The sequence below is a fragment of the Vipera ursinii genome (assembly GCF_947247035.1).
Source record: "Vipera ursinii genome assembly, chromosome: 2".
Lineage (NCBI taxonomy): Eukaryota > Metazoa > Chordata > Lepidosauria > Squamata > Viperidae > Vipera > Vipera ursinii.
In genome coordinates this window covers 51381514-51404894 of record NC_139513.1, presented here as the reverse complement: position 1 = coordinate 51404894, position 23381 = coordinate 51381514, and positions in this window count along the sequence as shown.

The window sequence follows — 23381 nt, the reverse complement described above, 5'->3', positions numbered from 1 at the left end:
AAATCGAGAAATCACCAATGCTACTACCAGGCAGAACCAACAACCAGGGGATGCTCTACATCCATGAAGTGACATAGACAGGTTGTACCTGCCAAGAAGAATAGGGGGCAGAGGGCTGCTGCAAATCTACCAAACTGTAGAAGAAGAAAGATGAAGTTTGAATGACTATGTAAATCAAAGTACAGAAAAATTGCTGCAGGCTGTGAAAACAGAGAGCATTATAAAAATAACAGAAACAAAGGCAGAATATAAGGAAAAATGGCTGGATGACAGATTAAATGGAAAACCAAAGCTTTGCATGGACAGCATTTGAAAACATTGAAGGAAAATGTGATAACAACTTGACATGGCCATGGCTTAAGATGGGAACCATCAAGAAAGAAACAGAAGGCTTAATACTGGCTGCTCAAGAACAAGCACTACAAACTAATGCCATGGAAGCGAAGATACAAAAATCAACTGACAATCCAAATTGCCGACTTTGCAACGACAAAGTTGAAACTGTTTCACATTTAATATGTGAGTGCAGCAAAATCGCCCAAACTGATTACAAAGCTAGACATGACCAAGTTGCTAAACTAATCCACTGGGCATTGTGTAAAAAATATGACTTGCCTGTGTCCGAAAAGTCGTGGGAACATAGGGTGGAAAAAGTTGTCGAGAATGAGAGGGTGAAGATCTTGTGGGACTTCCGAATACAGACAGATCGCCATTTTAAACACAACATGCCAGATATCGCAGTCATAGAGAACCGAAGCGTACAGTTGATTGATATCGCTGTACCAGGAGATGCCAGAGTCGAAGAAAAAGAAATGGAAAAAATTACAAAATATCGCAACCTGGCCATCGAAACTGCGTGATTATGAATGAAACGTGTAACAGTGATACCCATTGTCATCGGGGGACTGGAAACTATGTCCAAAAACTTTGCAAAATACATCAAGAAATTGCAGCTTCCTGCAATAACTCCAGCAAAGCTACAAAAAACTGCGCTGCTCAGAACATCTTACATTTTAAGGAGAAACCTGGTTGATACCTAGGATGCTGGCAGCAACCCGTGTCAACCATTAGTGCCAGTCAATTTGAGTGTTCAGTTGACTGAGTTTCATATTTTATGAATAAAATTTTCATAATAATAATGTGTTATGAATAAAAGTTTTATATAATAATAAAGTTGGAAGGGACCTTGGAAGTCAGCTAATCCAACCTCCTGCTCAGGCAGGAAACCCTATACCATTTCAGACAGATGGCTGTCCATTCTCTTCTTAAAAACTTCCAGTGTTGGAGCATTCACAATTTCTGGAGGCAGGTTGTTCCACTGGTTAATTGTTCTAACTGTCAGGAAATTTCTCCTTAGTTCTAGGTTGCTTCTCTTTTTGATTAGTTAGCAGAATCAGCACAATCAAATCTTTTCTTTTTCCTTCCATTCCAAATCTTATTTTCAAAAAAAGATGTAATGGCTAAGGTGTGAAACGGGGATCAAGGAAACTTGGGTTTAACTCTTTGAAAACTCAAGAAGGGATTCTGGGCTAATCCCATCTCTTAGCTCAATTTATTTCATAGGATCACTGCTGTAGGAATAAAATTGGAGGAGAGTGGGTAATGTAAGCAAGCTCTTAGAGAAGTTAAATAAATAAATAAATAAACAACGTGGATAATCTAAAATGCCCAGGACTGGTCTGTTGTTTACATGCATCCTCAAAAGTTCTAAGGCCATATTGCCTTTATAAAGAAAAAGGCAGCCATTTCCAGTCACAGTACTGTTTCCTAAGTACTAAAGATGGTTGCTAAATCTGATTTGTTTCTGCAAATAAAATAAGTGAAAGGCCTTTGAGAACCTCTAGTTGCAGCGAAAACTATAGCTGGAGCAATAGCAAGCTCTTTTATGGCACCCTAGGGGGAGAGAGGGAAGGACAGAAATAGAGCATACCAAAACCCAGAATCCAGTTCAAAAGGCTGCTGTGTTTGAATTCTTTATCCAACTGCTTCAATAAACTATAAATTAATTAATTAGCACCTTTGTGGCCAGAAGAACCAAGAAATAACCTCAGTTTTTCCTCTTCCTCCTTCTTCTCCTCCTCTTCTTCCCCTTCCCATTCTTTTAGAAGAGCAGAAAATTCCTAAAGAACTAGTGTCTCATTTCAAGCAAACACAAAATGTAGGCTTCTTTTTTTACAACTATATTTACAAATAAAACTAGCTGGAACTGGTAAATGCCCTTATTTATTTCTAATGTTGATTGAATGACTGTTCTTAAGCATCTACAAATCCTAAATATTATACAGATGAAGCATAAATATTATATTTAGGAGAAATGATTTGCCTTCAGCCCTTTATACCGCAATGTGCTGTTCAGGACACCTCAGTCATGCAGCCTAGGTGCCAAAACAAAAATACTACTTCATGATGTACAACTTTTTTATAAAAGAAGAAGAAGAAGAAGCTGCCACCATCTACAGCTGCAGGAAAACATTTTATCCTGGGGATTTCTTGATGGCCATGCCAAGGAATTTGTCAGAAGACACAGAACATTTCATGGGGAATTGCTTAAATACAGTAGTATCTGCATCTGGGCTTGGATACAAATATTGAGGACTCTACACGGTGTTCAACTCAGGAAACCATCTTTATTTATTTTCCCTCCCTCTGCAGAGGAGCAGCTTCATACAGCCAAATATTTCAGTTGCAAGACAAGTGTAGCAGGAGAAAAAAATAGTCAATGATCCCTCTCCAGTGGAACCAGAAGTTGCTACGCCTAAATGTATCCTGGATCATAAAAAGTTATTTATAAACAAAATAATAAAAGGTTATAAATAAATAAATAAATAAAATTTTAAAAGGATGGGATGGGAGGTGATGGGGTGGGGTGGGGTGAGGTAGAACAGAACAGAACAGAACAGAACAGAACAGAACAGAACAGAACAGAACAGAATAGAATAGAATAGAATAGAATATTGTTTCATGGAGAAGACAGGTGATCCACATGTAATGCACACATGAGTAAACTTAATGCATGTTTTTCCAAAGGGCCCTGAGATTCTGAAGAACAAGCTTTCTACTGTTCTCATCTACATCAACTAGAATCTCCATCCCCCATCCAATGTGAATGGGAATATTTGCTCAGATGGTGTGCAATTCCTTCAGACTTCCATTTCCCCACAAGATTACAGGCCAATCTCAGGAATGGTTCCTTCAGAATGGGAGGAGAGAAAAAAAGCTGTTTTTGTAAAGCAGTTTGAAAAAAGCCAGTGTTTGCATCAATGTTTTTTTTTCAATGTGATCCATTTAAAGGCTTTTGCTGAACTTTGAAGGAAGTCATTTCCTTATTCACTTTCTAAACTGAAACTCTCTCACTTAGCAGCAAGGGTCCCTGGTGTAGGCCCTACCCCCACCTCCGCCTTTGAACCAAGCCTCACTCAGCAAACAGAAATCATGTTTACTATGGAAACTTTGCACTGCAGCCATTGCACTCAGTGTCCTGTCAGATTGTGCCCCCCCCAACTATCTTTTTATATCCACATAAGGAACAGATCCTGGATCTGAGATTGCGATATACGGCATTCATTAAAGGCCAGAGGAGAGATACTTAAATCCCCTGTCTCATTCAGTTGATTTATTCACTTATTTTTAGAGATGGCATGTGAGCTAATGTAAGAGTGTAAGTCATATGGCAGGGCTTCAGAGATGCTGTAGTACTGAGCTATCCACTATACAGGGAACTCTGAGTTTTGAGGTTATTGAGGCTAGCCACTTGCTCCTGATATTATCAGGACACCTTGTACTACAATGGGCAAACATTACCAACTCATGTCAACATTATTAATGTATAGGAGAAACCAACCTTGGGAAGACATTCAGCCTGCATATAAGGAGACTAAAGGGTTATCATACTGAGGATTCACAAGCAATGCCCCTAACCACACGTGGTCCTCTTACGTAGGTTCCTGCCTGGGTCTCTTATCATACTCAGTCAAATTTGCTTACAATTTTCCATTAAATATTTGTGCTCACTGCCCACAGATATGCACAGGAGCCTTGTGTATAGGACTGTTGAGGATCAGGCTTCCGTACACAGTCTTTTCATCTTGAGTCTCATTTTGATGATTGCATATGCATAGGGTGGATAGTTTGCATGTTTGTAGAGTTTAGTCACTAAATGGCATAAATTGTGTCTGCTTGTGGGGAGTCAAGCATTCTCAGTTTCAATTCTTTTTTTTTATAGGTGAGGAATAGAAACCTTGAATAGGTTCCAACTTGTGTGCCTTTTATGCCTTCTCTGATGCAGCCAGACAAAACAGAATTATTTTATTCAGGGGACTATTTAATGCAAGAATGTCAAATTTCTGTGATCCTTGGAGTGGCATGTTACAGAGCACCCTTAAAGACAAGGACAAAGAAATCAATGGGACTAAAGAAAAAAACTAAAATTAATTACATGATTTTAGTGCAATCAAATCAGTTAAGTATAGTTAATATAAATAGTCCTCATATATTTGACAATTTCCTCATTCGGTTAGAATAAAAATGAAAATTTCATGGAATGGTTCAAGAACCACATTTAAGATTCTGTAACTACAGGACTCTAGATCACATCACTTTGATTTAATGTAAGGAGAAGTCAGACAGAATATCCTTCAATTCTGCATTCTGTCTCCAATGCTCTTCAGGATTTCTATACTAGATATATAAAGTTGAGAAGCAACCAATAATTTATTGGTTCAATGGAAAATTTATGGAGTAACAAATAGGACTTAAAAAAAAAGATATTGCCCGAATGGTTTATAATCCACATGTTGCTGTAACCATAGCAACTTAAGTGGAACAAAAAGCTGACCTTGATAAGATCCAGAAAACTGACATCTGTCTCACTAATGATTGTACAATTGCTATTCATAATTCAAATTATCCTTAATGTTGTCTAGCTTTGGATGGACGAGGACAGTTGCCAAAATGATAAAAAAGAATCAAAAGGGAACAGCTGTGTTTTTACAATTTTTCTTTATAGCATTGGCTTCAATAGTGACCTCATTAAAATTTGGCTAGAGGCCAATGTTGTACTTTTTTTATTCAATCAATTGTCCTGAGAGTTGTGTAAAATTGTAAAAAAGATGACAATGATAAAATACACACAATAGCAACAGGTTAGCTTAAAAAGAAAAATAGAAAGCATTATCCATAAGTTTCAAAAGAAAAAGAAACAAAATTGATTCCATTTAATGAATCAAATATTTTGAAACTGCTGTGGATTGTACAAAAAGAAGAGTTTTGCATTTCCCCAGGAAAAAATATATATTTATAAACATGGGCAGACAACCTAGATATGCCTTCTAAAGGCAAAAGAACCCCGTTGGTTCAAAAACAAGAACAGGGCAGTTATGTGACCTGTGCTGTTAACATTGCTATAATTATTGGGCACAAAGAAGTAACTATAAATACATTCTCAAAATATACTTTTCCCCCATAATGTTTAATCTTGGATATGGCCAGGAATGGAAGACCTTTAAACCAAAAAAAACAACCCAGATAAACATGTTCTAAAAAGAAAGAAAGAAAGCAATTCTCTGTACTTGCTCTTAGAATTGATAGTTATATTATGGTATAAGAAATGGAAATCAAAATGGAAAAAGAAAAAGGGGAAATATTCAGGTTGCTTCTTAAAGGTCTGAAGTCTTTGCTGGACCAAGGAAACTTCAGTAAATTCAGGTAGTCCTCAAATTACTGCAGTTTGTTTAGTGACCGTTCAAAGTTACAATGGCACTGGAAAAAGAGACTTATGACCATTTTTCACACTTACAGTAATTGCAACATCCCCATGGTGACACGATCAAAATTCATATGCTTGGCAACTGGTTCATATTTATGACGTTTGCAGTAACAGGCAAAGTCAATGGGGGAACTGTTCAGTTAACAGTTTGGTCACTCACTTAACAGCTGCAGTGCTTCACTTAACAGCAGTGGCAAGAAAGGTCATAAAATGGGACAAAATTCACCTAACAAATATCTTGCTTAACAACCTAAATTGTGGGCTCGATTGTGATCTAAGTCAAGGACTCGCTGTAAAAGGAGCATGTGGGATATACTTGAAATTCATACTTTATGGAAGAAAAGTGGAAACTTCCCTGAAGCTGAACAGCAAGAGTTCAAATGAGATTGCTCTGAAAAAGGAGCATCAGGAGTTCCTTGCTGAAGGATAGATAAATAGATAGATAGACAGACAGACAGACAGACAGACAGACAGATGATAGATAGATAGATAGATAGATAGATAGATAGATAGATAGATAGATAGATGATAGATAGATATAGATTCTCGAAAGAATTCTGACTGCAGAATCCCACCCCATCCCCAATTATCACTCGTTATTATATATACTGTATTTTATACATGTCTACTGAGAATTAAATACAAGGTAATTAATAAGGTTCATTTCCAGTAACTGAACATAGAATTGTTCATGAAATACCCAACCCCGGAAGTTGATTTTTATATTCCCTAATCATTTTAGACCAGGCCAGGCCGTGCTTCTCCAACGATATGTTCTAAAAAAAAATTAGGTATGAATTTCTATCTGATCTTTTTTTGATCTACCAATCCTTGTCAAGTAAACAATGGTCCAATGCAGATGTGTGTGATTTATATATATCTTATACATATATTGTTTTGTTATCAGTTTCTTTCCTAATAATCACAAAAAAACAACCCGATTAAACCCCAACATGCTCTTCCATTTGCCGAACAATTCTTTTATTCCTGAAAGGAGTCATTTGCACACACATACCCTAAGAATTTGTTCAAATAAAGTGAAATTAAATCCAAAGATGATGATGATGATGATGATGATGATAATGATGATGATGATGATATTATTATTAGTAGTAGTATCATTATCATTATTAAAGATTTCATACTTATAGCTATGGACCTTCTATTCCCATATTCAGTTTACGGCTTTTATTTTCATTGTCCCATCGTTGTGAGATAACATTTTCAGTGAGTTTTCTCAACCATGGATCTGTTTATTAAGCAATTGTAATTAATTGTGATTACACAGAAATACTATTACTATAGGGAGAGCTATGTTACACAGCAAGAATGAAGAGGTAGAGAACCAGTGAGAGACAAAGCTGTATGTGCCAATGAACTAATAGAAACAGCAGCAGAAAAAAATGGAAGAAGCAATTAAGAGTTAAGAATTAAACTAGAGTGGTTATTTATTTGTTGCCAAAGAGAGAAAGAAAAAGGGGGAGGCATTAGATGAAAGGGGAAAGATATGTGCATGAATGTTGAAGGCAGGAATGCACAGTATGCTAGCTAGGTAGATACAAATATAGAAATTGTTACTAGGATTTAGATATAATATAACATTTATTTATTTTATTTGTTTTATTTTAATTCCATTTATATCCCGCCCTTCTCTGAAGACTCAGGGCGGCTTACAAGCTTAGCAGTAGCCTTCATTCTATGTATATGCCTGCTTATTAGGGCTTTCACACACACCCCAAGCGGCATTATTAGAAATAAACATTGATGGATAGCTTCAAGAATAGAATAGAATAGAATAGAATAGAATAGAATAGAATAGAATAGAATAGAATAGAATAGAATAGAATAGAATAGAATAGAATAGAATAGAATAGAATAGAATGGAATGGAATGGAATGGAATGGAATGGAATGGAATGGAATGGAATGGAATGGAATGGAATAGAATAGAATAGAATAGAATAGAATAGAATAGAATAGAATAGAATAGAATAGAATAGTTGGAAGGGACATTTGAGATCTTCTAGTCCAACCCCCTGCTCAAGCAGGAGACCCTTTACCATTTCAGACAAATGGTTGTCCAATCTGTTTTTAAAAACTTCCAGTGTTGGAGCATTCACAACTTACCGGTATGTCCCTCAAAAAGGACCCCTGTTCATTGACTACATTTTAGACCAGCTGGCACAGACTGAATTGAAGCTTCTGAGAACTTTTTAAAGCAGTAATCCTATCCTGATGTTCTCAAGCCAAAAGTGACAGTGACAAGGTCTGGTTGTGCATTCAGGATCCTGTATAAGCATGTTTTAAGCCAGTTTGACTTTCAAATGATAACATAGATGCTCAACATGAAGGGAAATAAGAGGCTACATTCTTGATCATTCTGGCATCATACTAATTGGCAATTATGAGAAATTAAATAAACAAGTTGATACACAGTAACTTACTGCCAGTTACTAAGATCTGGATACTTTACAAAGTGCAATACTATTGAGAGCTACTTCTTCCCATCCTTCATCTGCCTTTCCCTCAACCCTTAGCCTCAGTCTTCTATAGAGATCTGTAGGTTTATGGTTAGATTTATTTTTTTTAGCCTAATAATCTGAACAGCTTTTTGTGACAACAACAAAAAAAAGAGTTGAATGGTACATAGGCTTTATTTGTTGCCTACTCTTGAGCTATTGAAGCATGCTATATTTAAGGAAATTCAGCCAAATAATCCCACCAGCCAAGAAAACAAGGAATTATGTATATCCCTTATTGTATTTTTTAAATATGTATGTTATTGTAAATCCGACATGTCAAACTTGCGATGTCACGTGACGTCACACAATGTATTATTTATTTATTTATTTATTTGTTTGTTTTTATAAACTGCCCTTCTCCCGAGGGACTCGGGGCGGTGTACAGAATAAGGTAGGCATACAGAATGAACAATAGTGAAAAAAACAATAGTAAAATACAAACTGGGACCCCAATTAGAGCTATCAGGCCAGGCCGGACTGCTGGAACAGGTAAGTTTTTTAGTCGCGCCGGAAGGTGCGGAGGTCGGGGGCCATCCGGATTTCGGTTGGTAAGCTGTTCCAGAGGGCTGGCGCACCCACTGAGAATGCCCTCCCCCTGGGGGCCACCAGCCGACATTCCTTGAGCGGTGGCACCCTGAGGAGGCCCTCTCTGTGGGAGCGCACAGGACGGTGGGGTGCTGACATTGGCAGAAGGTGCTCCCGTAGGTAGTCCGGACCCATGCCATGTAGGGCTTTGTATGTCATTGTTAGCACCTTGAACTTCACACGGAAGGCAACTGGAAGCCAGTGCAGCTCACGGAGGAGAGGTGTGATATGGGAGTATCGGGAGGCCCCCAAGAGTGTCCGTGCCGCTGCACTTTGCACCAGTTGAAGCTTCCGAGTGGATCTCAAGGGCAGCCCCAGTACAGTTTTGCCATTGCCGGCAATGGGGTGGGTGCGGCTTCTGGATGACGTGTCCGGCCCGTGGGCCAGCAGTTTGACACCCCTGCTGTAAATTGTCTGGGTGGCATCTGGGCTTGGGTTCCAAGGCAAAAAAAACCCTCAGGTTGGTACATATATGTTCAGCTGGGAAGACTAAAGGCTATTATGCTGAATTCTTAAGGTGAGCCTGTATCATAGAGACAATGTGTTAAAAATATAGTGAGGGACTGCCTTGTGCCATATAACGCCCAAATGATGAGCCATTATTTTTCACTAGGAGAATATAGATTATGGCTTGCCATTAAAAGAAAAACAAAGCCAAAGCTTTTCATATTTATATGAATAAATATTTTCATTCTTTTTGTACCGGGATAATCAATACTATGTTAAGAATTAAGAAGAAATCAATATTATATCAAAGCCTATCAGTTCAAGATTTTTCCTTATCAGATGCTTTGAGAAATCCACAAACAAGGCACCCATATGGCTAATAGATAACATAATCAAGAGTCAACATTCTAGTCTGGTGTCTTAATCACTAGACCAAACTTGTCTATTTCTCATTCTTAATCTTTTCAGCTCTAAAGCCTGGGGCCTAAAAATATGTTTTATTATTTTAAAAAAGGAAGATGGTACTGTATTTGAACATCGTTCCACAGAGTTGGGTGCAGATAAATGTTTTCCCTGCTCTCTTAGGATACAAGAGATCCTCCAATAAAGTTGAATGCACAATAAACCTATGGCATTTGCTTCCTTGGTGAAGCTCATGCTGATGGCAGCTAATTCTGATGGCCCTAAAAAGGATGAGATTAAATAAAAATGGATGATATTGACAGCAGCTAGATAAGATGGTTATATTTTACTTTCAAGAACAAACTAAAATCCCAACTAGGGCTGGGTAAACCCTTTGAAAGAGCTCTTTCACAAAGCTCAGGAATATATACAAAGTACCTGTCTTCCAATGAATAGAAGTCCCAGGCAGAAACAGCTCCCAAAACTGCCACATACTATGTGAGCCTGGAAAAAGAAGCAGCTGTTTTATTGACTTGGAAAGAGATGTTTCATAATATTCTGCTACATAGGCTGCAAAGGAGAGTTTTAAAAGGAGTCACACAACTCTACTAACTACAGGCCCCTTCGCGAATCATTATTTTATATTTGTTAAAGGGCTTCTATATCACTTGTGTTTACTTGCAGATAGGTCACACATGATGGGCAGGGTTAGGCTAAATATGATTTCAAAATAATGGCAACTCACTATAACATTTTGCCAAGAAAAACAAATGGTACATGGTGTTAGAGTATGAGCCGTCCATGCATGTAATAAAACAAATGCTGTCAAGGTTCTGACTGACGAACCCAACCGAGCAAACACCTTCGAGACATTGCGATCTCTTGATGTAAAGCTTTATTGAGTACACATATCATTTTGGCACATATGAAAGCAAAACCAGCTCTGGCAAACCCCAGCTCAAACCCTTATAGTAAAAGTATAGAATTCCCCCTCCCATTCATGAACAGGTCACATTGCCCAATTAGTGCAATTATATTGTCTTGAGAAAATGTCTCTGAGTCAGGTCAGACACCTGGTGAATCATCCTTGATTCTTAAGGTCTGCATTCTTTATCTTTGTAACCAGCATTCCATTTCCCCATCCTCCCTCCAGGTTTGTTGGCAAGCTAAGAAGCAATAACTGTTGCACCAGCAAAGCGAGCTTCAAGCTTGACAAATACTAAGTATGAATAGCACTGGTACTAATGATGTTACTAGATTAAAATTGAAAGGACATCCAATGGCCAATGTACGATACAAAACGGTATTTGAAGAGATAGAAGCCATAGAATTCTTTATTGTCCAAGTGAGATTGGACACACAAGGAATTTGTCTCCATTGCATAAGCTCTCAGCATACATACAAGCAACAAGTGATAAATCCTTTTTTAAAAAATGTTTATTTGTGTTTCAAGCAAACATTAAGTCAATAGCAGTTTACATCACATTGCGAGGAGGAAATAAGGTTGTCCCGTTACATATAAGAAAGCAACCACCAAGAAAGGAAAAAAATATTGCATATAACAAGTAATAAAGTTCAACTAATAGCTCTTTTTGACATCCAATTGTACCATTGACTCCAAGACAAATAATAATCTGTGTCCCCTCGTCCTCTTAACATCATAGTGAGCCGATCTGATTCCGCAAAGTTCATTATTTTCTGAATTACTATTTGGTCGGGTGAGCTAACATCCATCTTCCAATATTGGGCCCACGCCAGTCTTGCAGCAGTGGTTATATGTAACAACAGGTACCTCGCAGTTCTGTTTATATTTCGTGGTCTTATCCCCAATAAAAATACCTCAGGACACAATTGTATATGGTATCCCAACATCTCACTTAGCCATTTCTGGACATTCTTCCAGAAGTTCATAGCCTCTCGACAGGTCCACCATTGGTGGAAATATGTGCCTTCTTTGACACCACATTTTCAACAAGTTGGGGATGTTCCCGGAAACATTTTGGCAAGCCTAGCCAGCGGTAAATGCCAATGATATGCCATTTTATATATATTTTCTTTGTATGCTGTTGACCATGTTAATTTAATGTTCTTAACCCAAATTTCGCTCCACATCTCAATATCTATTGAGCAACCTAAATCTTTCACCCAGGCTTGGATCAAGGCCTTCACGCCCTCCTCAGTTACTTCCATAGCCATAAAAAATTTGTAACACTTAGATAAGATCTTATCATCCACTCCCAACAAAATCCTATCCAGGGTATGGAGCTCTTGACAAATTCCAGGCCTCTGTCTGTCCTTCGGGTATTTACTACTAATTTGCAGATAGGTCCACCAATCTAAATTTAACCCCTGTTCCTGAAGTGATAACTTTGTTTTTAAGTTCCCATTTAGATCTAATAACTCTTTATAAGTCAACTTTTTCTCAAAATTGTATAATGTCAGATAGATCACAGCTTCCAGGGGTGAGGTCCAAGGTGGCACTTTATTATAATATATTTTCCTAATTCTGGCCCAGATCTCAATCAAAACTCCACGTAAATAATGTTTAGTAAAGTATTCTGAGGGTCTACCTCTTTCCCACCATAGGTGGGCATGCCACCCCTGCTGGAGATCGTGGCCTTCAATTACCAACATTTACATGCCAGTGTGACCCATTCACGAATCCATACCAGGATCGCCGAATTATAATAGTTTTGCCAATTTGGAACCCCGAATCCACCTTGTTCTTTTGGTTTCTGCATCATTTTTAATCTAATTCGTGGTTTCTTGCCCTGCCAAATAAATCTACTGGTACTCCTATCCAAATTCCTAAAAAAGGTTTTATCTAATCTAACCGGGGCCATCTGAAAAAGGAATACCTATATAGGCAAGACCTGGGATTTGATCAAAGCTATCCGACCCATTAATGAAAGTTGTAGCTTACCCCATTTCTCTAAGTCTTTCTCCAATTGTCCGACCAATTTTAAATGATTATCCACCTTTATTGAGGAACATCTATCGGACAGCCATATACCCAAATATTTAATTTTATGAACTATCTGGAAGCCCAAAGTATTTTGTAGCTCTAATCTCTGTATTCCCGTCATCTTTTTAACTATAATATTCGTTTTTTCTTTATTTATTCGTAATCCAGCTACTTTACCAAATTTCTGTATCCTATCAATAAGTCGGCAGCCAGAAGTTAATGGCTCTTCTAAGACAAAAACTAGGTCGTCTGCAAACGCCTGAACTTTATATTCTTGTTCTCTAACCTTCAGCCTTCTCTTATTGACCTAAGCAGAGGTTCTAGAGTGAATATAAACAACAATGGAGAAAGTGGGCAACCTTGTCTCGTGCCTTTCACTATCGTCACTTCATCCGACTCTTCTCTGTTAACCAAAATCTTAGCTTTCTGTTGACTGTAGATGGCCTGAATTACATTCAAGAAATAATCACCAGCCTCCATATATTTCAATTGTAATATGAGATAATTCCAATTAACCCTGTCAAAGGCATTCTGGCCATCTAAAAAAAATCTTGATCACAATTGTAAAATATAATCATCATAAATCATAAGATACAGCATTCGTAGCTGGCTGACAGGCTGTACTCAGCGTGTGGTCCTCAGTGGAACTGCATTTACATGGAAGGAAGTGTGTAGTGGGGTGCCCCAGGGCTCTGTTCTGGGCCCAGTGTTCTTCAACATCTTCATCAACGATTTGGATGAGGGGATAGATGGAGAACTCTTCAAATTTGCAGACGACACCAAGCTGGCAGTAATAGCCAATACTCCAGAAGATAGGCTTAAAATACATGAGGATCTGGACAGACTCAAATACTGGGCGCTATCTAACAAAATGAAATTCAATGGTGAAAAAAGTAAGGTTCTACACTTGGGCAGGAAAAATCAAATGCACAGGTATAGTATACGTGGTAACTTGCTCAATAGTAGTAACTGTGAGAGGGATCTCGGAGTCCTAGTAGACAATCACTTCACTAGTGTACCATCAAAATAATAATGACTAGTTTCCATCTGTTGCTTCTTGTCCTGCCTTCAGGTGCTTTGGAGAATAACTTGACCCCCTCTTCTTTGTGGCAGCCCCTGAGATATTGGAACACTGCTATCATGTCCCCCCTCATCCTTCTCTTCATTAAACTAGACATACCCAATTCCAGCAGCCGTTCCTTATATGTTTTAGTCTCCAGTCCCCTAATCATCTTTGTTGCCCTTCTCTGTACCCTTTCTAGAGTCTCGACATCTTTTTTACATTGTGGTGACCAAAACTGGATGCAGTATTCCAGGTGTGGCCTTACCAAGGCATTGTAAAGTGGTATTAATACTTCATGTGATCTTGATTCTATTAATACTTCACGTGAAGAAGTTCAGGCTCAGCATGCTAAGCATGTTAAGCATGCTTAATCTTAGAACAAATGAAAGAAATGAAGTTGAAGAACAAGAAGACCAAAGAATACCTAAGAAATATCACCTAGAAATAAGATAGATCAAATTAATAAAGCAACAAATAAAAGCTGTAGACAAAAAGAAGAGTGGATACAAAGTTCCAATTGCATACTATAGGCAGAATCTCCAATCACAATTGAATCAGAAATGTTTCTACCAATCCATCAATGGAGAGACTGCAGTGAACCAGTCAACACCTGACAATGAGAAACAGTGCAGTTCTGGATGTGTAGTTGTGGAACCACCATAAGAATGTAGTTTGAACAAAGGAGGTGGATAAGAATAAACAAAAAAGCTGAGATGGAAGAACTTGCAAAGCAGCAGAAATGCTAGTGAAAGGGGCAAATAAAATCAAGAATTAGAACCAGATGAAGATAAATTACATGGTTTTTAGTTGAAACATCTAACTAGTTTACACCCACACATTGCCAAGCAGTTTAACATTATACTGCAACTAATTGAAATTGAAGATCAGCTAACATCTGGCAAAACCTACTTGATACTAAAAGATCCAATAAAGGGGCAGCACCAATCAGTTACCTGCTTACCAACAACTTTCAGATTGCTAATTGATATTGTAGCTGATGCAGTCTAGCAACATCTTCTTGAAAACAAGCTGTTTCCACCTGAACAGACAGGAAACTGCCTAAATATATCAGGAACAAAAGATCTGCCTTTAATTGACAAGATGATTTTTGGAAAACTACAAGAGAAGGAATTTAAATGTTGTACTGAGAAAGAAGATATAAAGGAAGGATACCATAACTGTATGGGAAAAGAAAAAATATTCCCAAATCAGTTATTTGTTCAATGATTTGATTATTGAACTACAGCCAAACATTTTGAAAAGTAAAGTGGGTCTTAGAAAAAAATGCCAACAAAGCCGCAGGTGTTGATAAAATACCATCCTAGCACTTTCAAGTCTTACAAGATGGTGGTGTTATTGTGCTATTTGTTATTTGTAAACTGGTATAGAAAATGCAGCTGTCACCAAGGGACTTTTATATTCGAAGATCTAGAAGAGTTGTGCAAAAGAATGATCTATGTTCATCTCATATGCCAGTAAAATAACGCCCAAGATTTTGCAATCCAAGCTTCAACAATAGATACAACCAGAACTGCCAGATATGCAAACTGCATTCCGAAGAGGAGAAAGCAACCACGATCACATTAGTTACATCCAAAAGGCAAGGGAATCCCAGAAAAATATCTGGTTCCACTTTATTGATTGTAGTACAGCTTTTTATTGCAGACAGACCTTAAAAACATGGTTGTACCAGGCTACTCACCTGCCTTTTGAAGAATTTATGCAACGATCAAGAAATATTTGTCAGAATATAATGCAAAGCAAGTAAATGCTCGATATACTAGCACTTTACAACTAGTCCTTGACTTAGAACCATTTGTTTAGTGACCGTTCAAAGTTACAACTGCACTGAAAAAAGTGGCTTATGACTATTTTGCACAATTATGACTGTTGTAGCATCCCCATGGTCATTTGATCAAAATTTGGCTGCTTGGCAATTTGTTCATATTTTAGATGGTGGCAGTGTCCTGGGGTCATGTGATCACCTTTTGCAAGCTTCTGACAAGCAAAGTCAACAGGGAAGTCAGATTCATTTAACAACTAGGCGACTAACGTAACCACTGTAGTGATTTACCTAATAACTGTTACAACAAAATTGCAACAGGAAAAACTGGGGCAAAACTCACTTAACAAATGTCTCACTTAGCAACAGAAATTCTGGATTTAATAGTGGTTGTAAGTCAAGGATTTCACTTGTTTTATAGCCAGTTGCATTCTGTCATTAGATTACTTATCTCTCTGAAGAAAGTGGATTTTAATTACACATAATTCACATTATAACAAATCTGTGTTGGTTGATTGCAATCTTTAAACTTTACAGCCAGATTCACTGATCTGCTATGCAAGGCAAAAGTTAAAAACAGTTCAAAGGCCATCCTACCATTACAGTGCAGTTTGGCGTTGCAGTTATCAAAAAGCATAGATGTAGCAATTTAGGATGGTGAAAGTGAGCTGGTTCAGCTGCAACATAAATCACTGTAACCAGAATAGATTCATGGTCAAAACAATTGGGTCAGAGGAGCTGATGTAAAAGCTCAGGGACATTGCCTCCTATACAATTAGCTAGATCATGGGTGTCAAACTCAATTGCATCATGTGACATATTGTGACTTTTTTTTGCCTTTACAGAGCTGGGGTGGGCGTGGCCTGCACATGATGCATTCAGCCCGCATGCCACCAGTTTGACACCCTTGAGCTAGATCATCTATTTCTATTAACATCTGCCTGACACCTTAGATGAAAAATATATTTTATTCTGAAAAACACAGAGTTGTGAAGACTTCCAAAAATAAGAGTCCCAGTTGTGCTGCCAGAGTTAGTTCCTGACTCCTTCAGTTATTTTATGCTAAATAAACAAAAGGGGTTTCCCACATAAGGGGGTGAAGATAATAATCTTGATATCCTGATACCAATCCCAGCAACTGCTACTCTCATGTAAAGTATCATCATCTTTCTTGTTATCCCCAATAAAAATCAAGATTAAAATGCTCAGCTTAACCATGGCTTACACATTATGTGAAACAAAACAGTGCTCCTGAGTGGGTAAGTGATGCACTGATCCAATAAACCTGCTGAAAAACAAAATACTTCAGACTCATCGAATGGACAGTGAATTTTAACACAGCTTGTTTCATCAGAGAGGCCTGAATCAAATGAATATGTGAACCAGTACTGCCTGAATAAAGGCTGCTATTCAATTTTTAAAAGTGGGAAACCTATCATATGCAGAGACGATTGCCTACATTAATGGATGACTGCTTAGCTGCCAGATGTAGTGAATGAATTACTCTTCTCTTTTCAAAATGTGTTTTTGAGGATTTCCAATTATTTATTGCAAAGGCAGAAATCTGGAAATGATTGGTAAAATGAAGAATGACCAAACATTCAGATGACCAAATATTGCCTTCACAAATCCTGCTCTTCAACTACCTTTATTTCCTTTTTCCTGTTCTTCCTGCTTTTATTTTATACTCACCATCCAACCTCAAATAGGAGATATTCCAAATTCAGCACTGTAATTACTGCTTGGTAAAGAATACAGTTGAGTATACTTTATAAACCCTGAACATACCTGGTATTCTCAAATTTAACATACACTAATCATTTTCACAAAGAGTTAATGGTGATATGTAGTACTGTAGGTTTCTATGCATCCTACAGACAACTGATTGAGGAGAAGAGAAGTAGAATGGTCCTTTACAAAATCCCATCAATAGAAAACAGGTGCTGGATGCAAGGGGGTTCCAGTTGAAAGAAAGAGAGTAGAAAAAGACAAAGGTCAGTCTGAGCAAATGAATTGTGCCTTCTTAGACATGGTTGCGTTGAGAACATAGATAAGCCAGTGATGGCCTGTTGAGAAGTCTCTGTCAGTTATTTAATTGGGTTTATCCTTGGTGACTTTTTTTGCTAATATTGCTTCTATTGTTCTGATAAATGCCTAGAGTTACATTTGCAAGGTGGGCAGACATATTAATATAATATATGTACATATATTATAGGAAAAGATGGGCTTTCAAGAAGGATTTGATAAAAGAGTGGCATCACATTCCTACTGCAGAAGTGAGTAAAGTGTAGGATTGGCTAAGCATTTCATTTAATTTGTTTTATTATAATATATCAAAATGCACAAAAGTCTTTATAATTACAATGGCAATAATTTAACAAACTTCATAGTTTTCTGCAGCTTTTGAATGCTTCCTTGTTAAAAGATTAGGTTGAATTCAACTGAATTGATGGTACTACTTAGGATTACCAGCATTTGTTTTTCTTTCTGCCTTTCTCTTTCTCTCCCTCCCTCTCCCTCTAACTCACTCACTCATTCACTCACTCAGCAGTTATGTTATAACCTGTTGGAATGATTATAGCTATTAAATTCAGCCATTGCTATTATGTGGAAATTTCCTACCAGAATCTCCATTTTTTTTTCCTCCAGAATGGGACCACATGCAAATTCAACAGATTGTAAGTAGGAGAATGTAAAGATGGCTCATTTGACCATTTCAAGTCTCATGCACAGAAATTATTTTCAAATCTTGAAGTGACCAAGGAAAGGTCATCAACAGTCTTAAAAACTTAAGGATGTATGTATGATCATAAAAAAATAATTTGTTATACTTAACAGAACAATTTCAAGAGGCTTTTGATGGTGATTGTTACTGATGGAGGGAGGGAGGTAATGTTATTTTCCTAGAGTTAGGTGATTAACAAGTAGTTTTGATGGCTTTTTTATTTTTATAAAATTGGATTTACTAACAGCAGGGCTGCCTACTACAGAAAACCTTTTCCCTTGACTTGGTGTGCTTCCCAAGTAATTTACCATGCCAATTTTTTTCAGAGGGAAAGACCAATGGTAGCCAGGCTGTGCTTATGTTGAGTTGTGTTCCCTCACATATGCCTCTGGGGAGTGAAGAATAGCAAAAACAACTCCAAACCCAGAAGTATTTGCGGCAGAATTCTTTTACATTCTCATTTCTTTGCAGGCAACTCATATTTGGCCTATTCTTAACTCCCATGCCTTCTTTTCCTGTATCCCTTTTCTCTCCCCACTCTCTTCCCAGTCCAAAAGTCTTTAAACTCATCTTGTAAATCAGTCCATGTTATGCCAAGTCAGGACCGAAGTGAAACTGCAGTCAATTTGCATGATTTATATTGAGCCTAGCATTTGGGTAGAGGGGTTATTTTGGTCCATAGCACATACAGATCCATTTGTGTATTTTCCCCACTTGTAAGTGACAGAGAACCAAGTATAGGAATTGGCACTAATCCCAGTTGCTGGGTCTTTTTCTGTTTCCAGTGCACAACACATGCTCTCTGCAGGCTGAATTGGTAGACCTGTGTTTGCCATTCCTTGGCACAATAATATTTGCAGAGCATTTGCCCTCCCTTGCTGCCATTGAGGACCCAACCATCTCTCTGTTTTTCACTCCATGAGCCCTGGGACACGCTGTCCATGGAAAAATAGCCCTCATTAAAGAGAGCAGGATACAAAACAAGGTGACTACCTGACTGCCTTTTATAGGATACTGGAAAAAGACCAAGTTGAAACCAGCCAACACACACGATGTGTTTATGTCTCTCTTACATTTTGCTACAGGATGGCTTATTAAATACCTGGCATCGATCTGACATATTTGTCTGATATTGTAGTTAATATTCAAGCCTTAGCCAAGTGTTCACCGCCTCGTTACATAAAATGATTTTCAAAAGTAGTAACAGCAATCTGCTTATTGAAATTGATGAAGTTCTTAGAATACTGACCTGTGGAGACAGAACTGCTATGCCTGTGTCCTCCCCCCAAAACAGTTTGTTTATTTATTTATTTATTTATTTATTTATTTATTTATTTATTTATTTATTTATTTATTTATTTATGGGATTTATATGCCACCCTATCTCCCAAAGGACTCAGGGCAGCTAACAACAATAAAAACACAAAATGCAAACATTAAAAGGTTTTAAATCAAATTATCCCATAAATAGTCCAATTAAAAACACAATAAAACAAAATTAAGAAAACCTCCCTTCTGTCAGTCCAGGTCGGCCTGTTGAAAAAGCCATGTTTTAAGGTTGCGACGAAAGGAACGGAGATCCGGGGCCATCCGGATTATGTTAGCTTCTGCCCATTTCTCACATAATAGGGAATGCCCTTATTTAAAACTGTGCCTGACTTGGGTCACAGTTTACCACTGAATACTTTTAGAGCACCTACTCTGAAAGATGGCTACTTACTTTTAGGTGGCTACCAGAGAAGCTAGTGAAGAATCTGCAAATTTTACTGGGCTGCAAAAATCCAAATGGTCACTTGGTGGCAGCAAATAGTTTAGATGTTTGCTACACAGAGTGGCCTTCATGAAGTGGCATTGCCATCAGTACTTGGCCAGTGGAAAAAAAAGGTGACACCAGGACAATCTGAGAAATCATCTTAGAGTCTTTTTAAACCTGGGAGAAGGACAAACTCAGTAATGGCAACCTGTCTTATACTGCAGTTGGATGGGAAACTTGGAACACTCTGACATGTCATCTACTTCATCTCGTGAAGTATGTCTCAGCAGTCATTTTAGACACATCCAATATATACCGGTATAACATCTAATCAGTGCTTTTTTTGTAAAAGAAAAAGGTGCCAGAACTCACATATGTCATACAACCCGCCTTGCCTACCCTACAAGGTTCCATCCAAAAAAGGTGCCGGAACTCCGTTCTGAGCATTCTATGAGAAAAAAAGCCCTGCACCTAATGTACTTGGTTAAACTGCAGTTTAATTTATTTTAGCTGTGTTTGATTGATTCAACATCATTTATTTACCACCTCAATTTAAATGATTCCAAACAGAATTCAAGATTATAATATAAGAATTGCAAGAAACTCCAAACACATAACCAGAAACCAGATAAATGTTAATTTAATTAGGCTGCAGTCCTAAACATATGTTAGAAGTAATTCTAACTGAGAATAAGGCACATTCCTGAATAAATTTGCATAAGGTTGAGCTTGGGATCAATAACTAATTACAGCTGCTGGAACATTGTGTTTCTAGAGGTGGAGTGAATCTGAGATCATGAGAACCAAGAACTCATTACATAAGAGCTATTCTGAAATGTTTTCTGGTTTTGAGGGTATCGTAACAACAGTAAAAGAAAAGGTAACTTTCGCAGAGATGACAAAACTGTGTGTTATGCTAATCAATGCATTTCAGTTAATATTTCACCTGAAGAAATAATGTCGGAGTAGAAATAACAAAGTATGTGCTTTTCTTCAAACACGTTTCCCTTTCCTTTTTATGCTTCAACCCTATATATGTCTACTCCGAAATTTTACTAAAGTAAAGCTATTCCTGAAGCTATTAGATGTCGAATTGCCCTTAGCCAATTTATCTGAGACTCCCTAGACCAGGGGTCTCAAACTGCATCATGCAGAGGCTGAGCTCATCCCAACTCCAGCCATGAAAAAAAAGTCACGATACGTCGCAACAGGTCACGTGACATGGCGAGTTTGACACCGGTGCCCTAGATCATTAAGAATCTGAGAAGTAAAGGTTTGGAGAGATCTGTGGTCTTTTATGTAAAAGAAAAACTTTTCCTACACATGACCTCTTCTACAAGGCAATGGTAACAAATTGAAATCCAAGAAACAAATTGGTTCCCAAACTGGGGGTTTTTTGTTTGTTTTTTGTAATCCATTGTGCCCCACAAAATGAGCTAGAAAAATTAAGTTGCAGAGCACCAAATATCAGCAGTATTGTTTACAGCTATTTTATTGGTTACCTTAATGTTTTAACTCCTAGAATGGGCTTAATGTGACACAATAATAGCCACTGCCACCTAAAGTTGGAAAAAATAAGAATACAGTAATCTAGAACTTTCAGTTGAAAAAGCCAGCAAGAGTCTTGTCTCAGAAATCAAATGTACTTAACATCTAGATAATGTCATCCTATTTGCATTCACTGTTAAAAAAGGCTAGTTGAATCTAACCATTTAGCAAGTATATGCAATATTAGTTTCAGTCAGGGGTCTTCAAACTTGGCCCTTTTGTGACTTGTGGACTTCAATTCCCAGAATTCCTTAGCCCGCATACCTGGTTTCAGTCATTAGTATCATACCATGAAGCATTGGCTCACTTGACGTAAAACAAGTGTACTTCTGACAATGTTGGAGTGTACCATCTTAAAAAACATCAAGGGTTCAGCTTACATAACTCAGCAAAGGGTCACAGTAATCATTAACTTTGCCCTCTTCCAGTTCACTTTGTTCTCAAGTCACCTGTTTGCTTGGATTAAACATATAGCAGGATGTTAGAGAAGGAAAAACATTTCGCAGCTGTAGCATTCTTTGATACTGCATGGAATTCAAGAGAGAAGGAAACCAAGAGGACAGCTATTCCAGAAAAAGGGCAATAAAATAATAAGTTCACTACTATAGTGTCATGGTTGCAAGACATCTAAAAGTGGTACAGCTTAATGAACTAAAAATATAACAGAAAAATTTATCCCAAAAGAAAATTTTCTCGGTGTCTCATTGACACTTATTTACTAAGATATTTCAAGGCAAGCCATGGATCTTAATTTCCAATGAAAGTTCCTGTCACTTATGGGCAATTTGTATCATCGGCAGAAAGGTAGCTGATCTCTAGACTACGATGAAAGGTATCTTGTTGAATCCCCTTTCAAGAGAAAGGAGATGGCACACAGCACATGCAAAATTACAATGGCAGATACAATCTTAATGGGGGATATTGCTGGGTTTTTTCCTATGATTTCAGCATTTTTTTTTCATAAAGGAAGAATTAAAATGTGTGACTCCCCTCTCTTTGCTTATCAGCCACACATAATACAGGCCAGGAATAGATACAGAATTTGGTTCTCCTGATTATTCATACCACGCTGCATCTTTTTTTGTTAAGTTACAATGTTTATTTATACATTAAAAGTACTAGGGAGTGATTTCATGGCTTTCACAGTAAAATCAACGCACCTCCAAATGACTTCAAATGCTCATTCATATTATCAGATTTCTGCCCAATAGTTCAGGCTAGACTGAAATCAATGAATCAAAGACATAAGAATCCAGGAACTTCTGATAAGTACTTTATTGCAGAAAATAACTAAGAAACCATTCTGAAAGAATTCCAATGACCGCTATGAACGTAATGAGGATCCTATTTGTGATGAAATCAAGGTTGTTATTTTTTTGTCCCTTCCTCCTGTTCAAGCTACACAATAGGCTGAACAGCTCTTTGTTTTTGGCAGAAAGACTGGTTTCCATTTGTCCCTCATTTTGTTAACTGGCAAATCTGGTATCAGTTTTTCTTGTGATCGTGTGAAAACTCACCAGTATGACATCAAATTCTATCAAAAGATCTACTTTAATCAGTCAAAATCCCATATGCGAATGGCACTATTGGGGAAGGTTTTTATAGATAGAAACTTCACAAGTTGGTGAGCATGATTTTGGTTTAATTTCTTGCAAAGACAGAAGTTCTTAATTGACTCCAGTTATAAAAAGCCTTCCTTTAGCATATTTTTAAATAAATGTGGATAAATGGTCACCTCATAAATCGAATTACTGTTGTTCTGCTGTTTCTCCTATAAACATGTTCTTGGATCTGCAATTCTCAAACAGTTGTAATATGCTGAAAC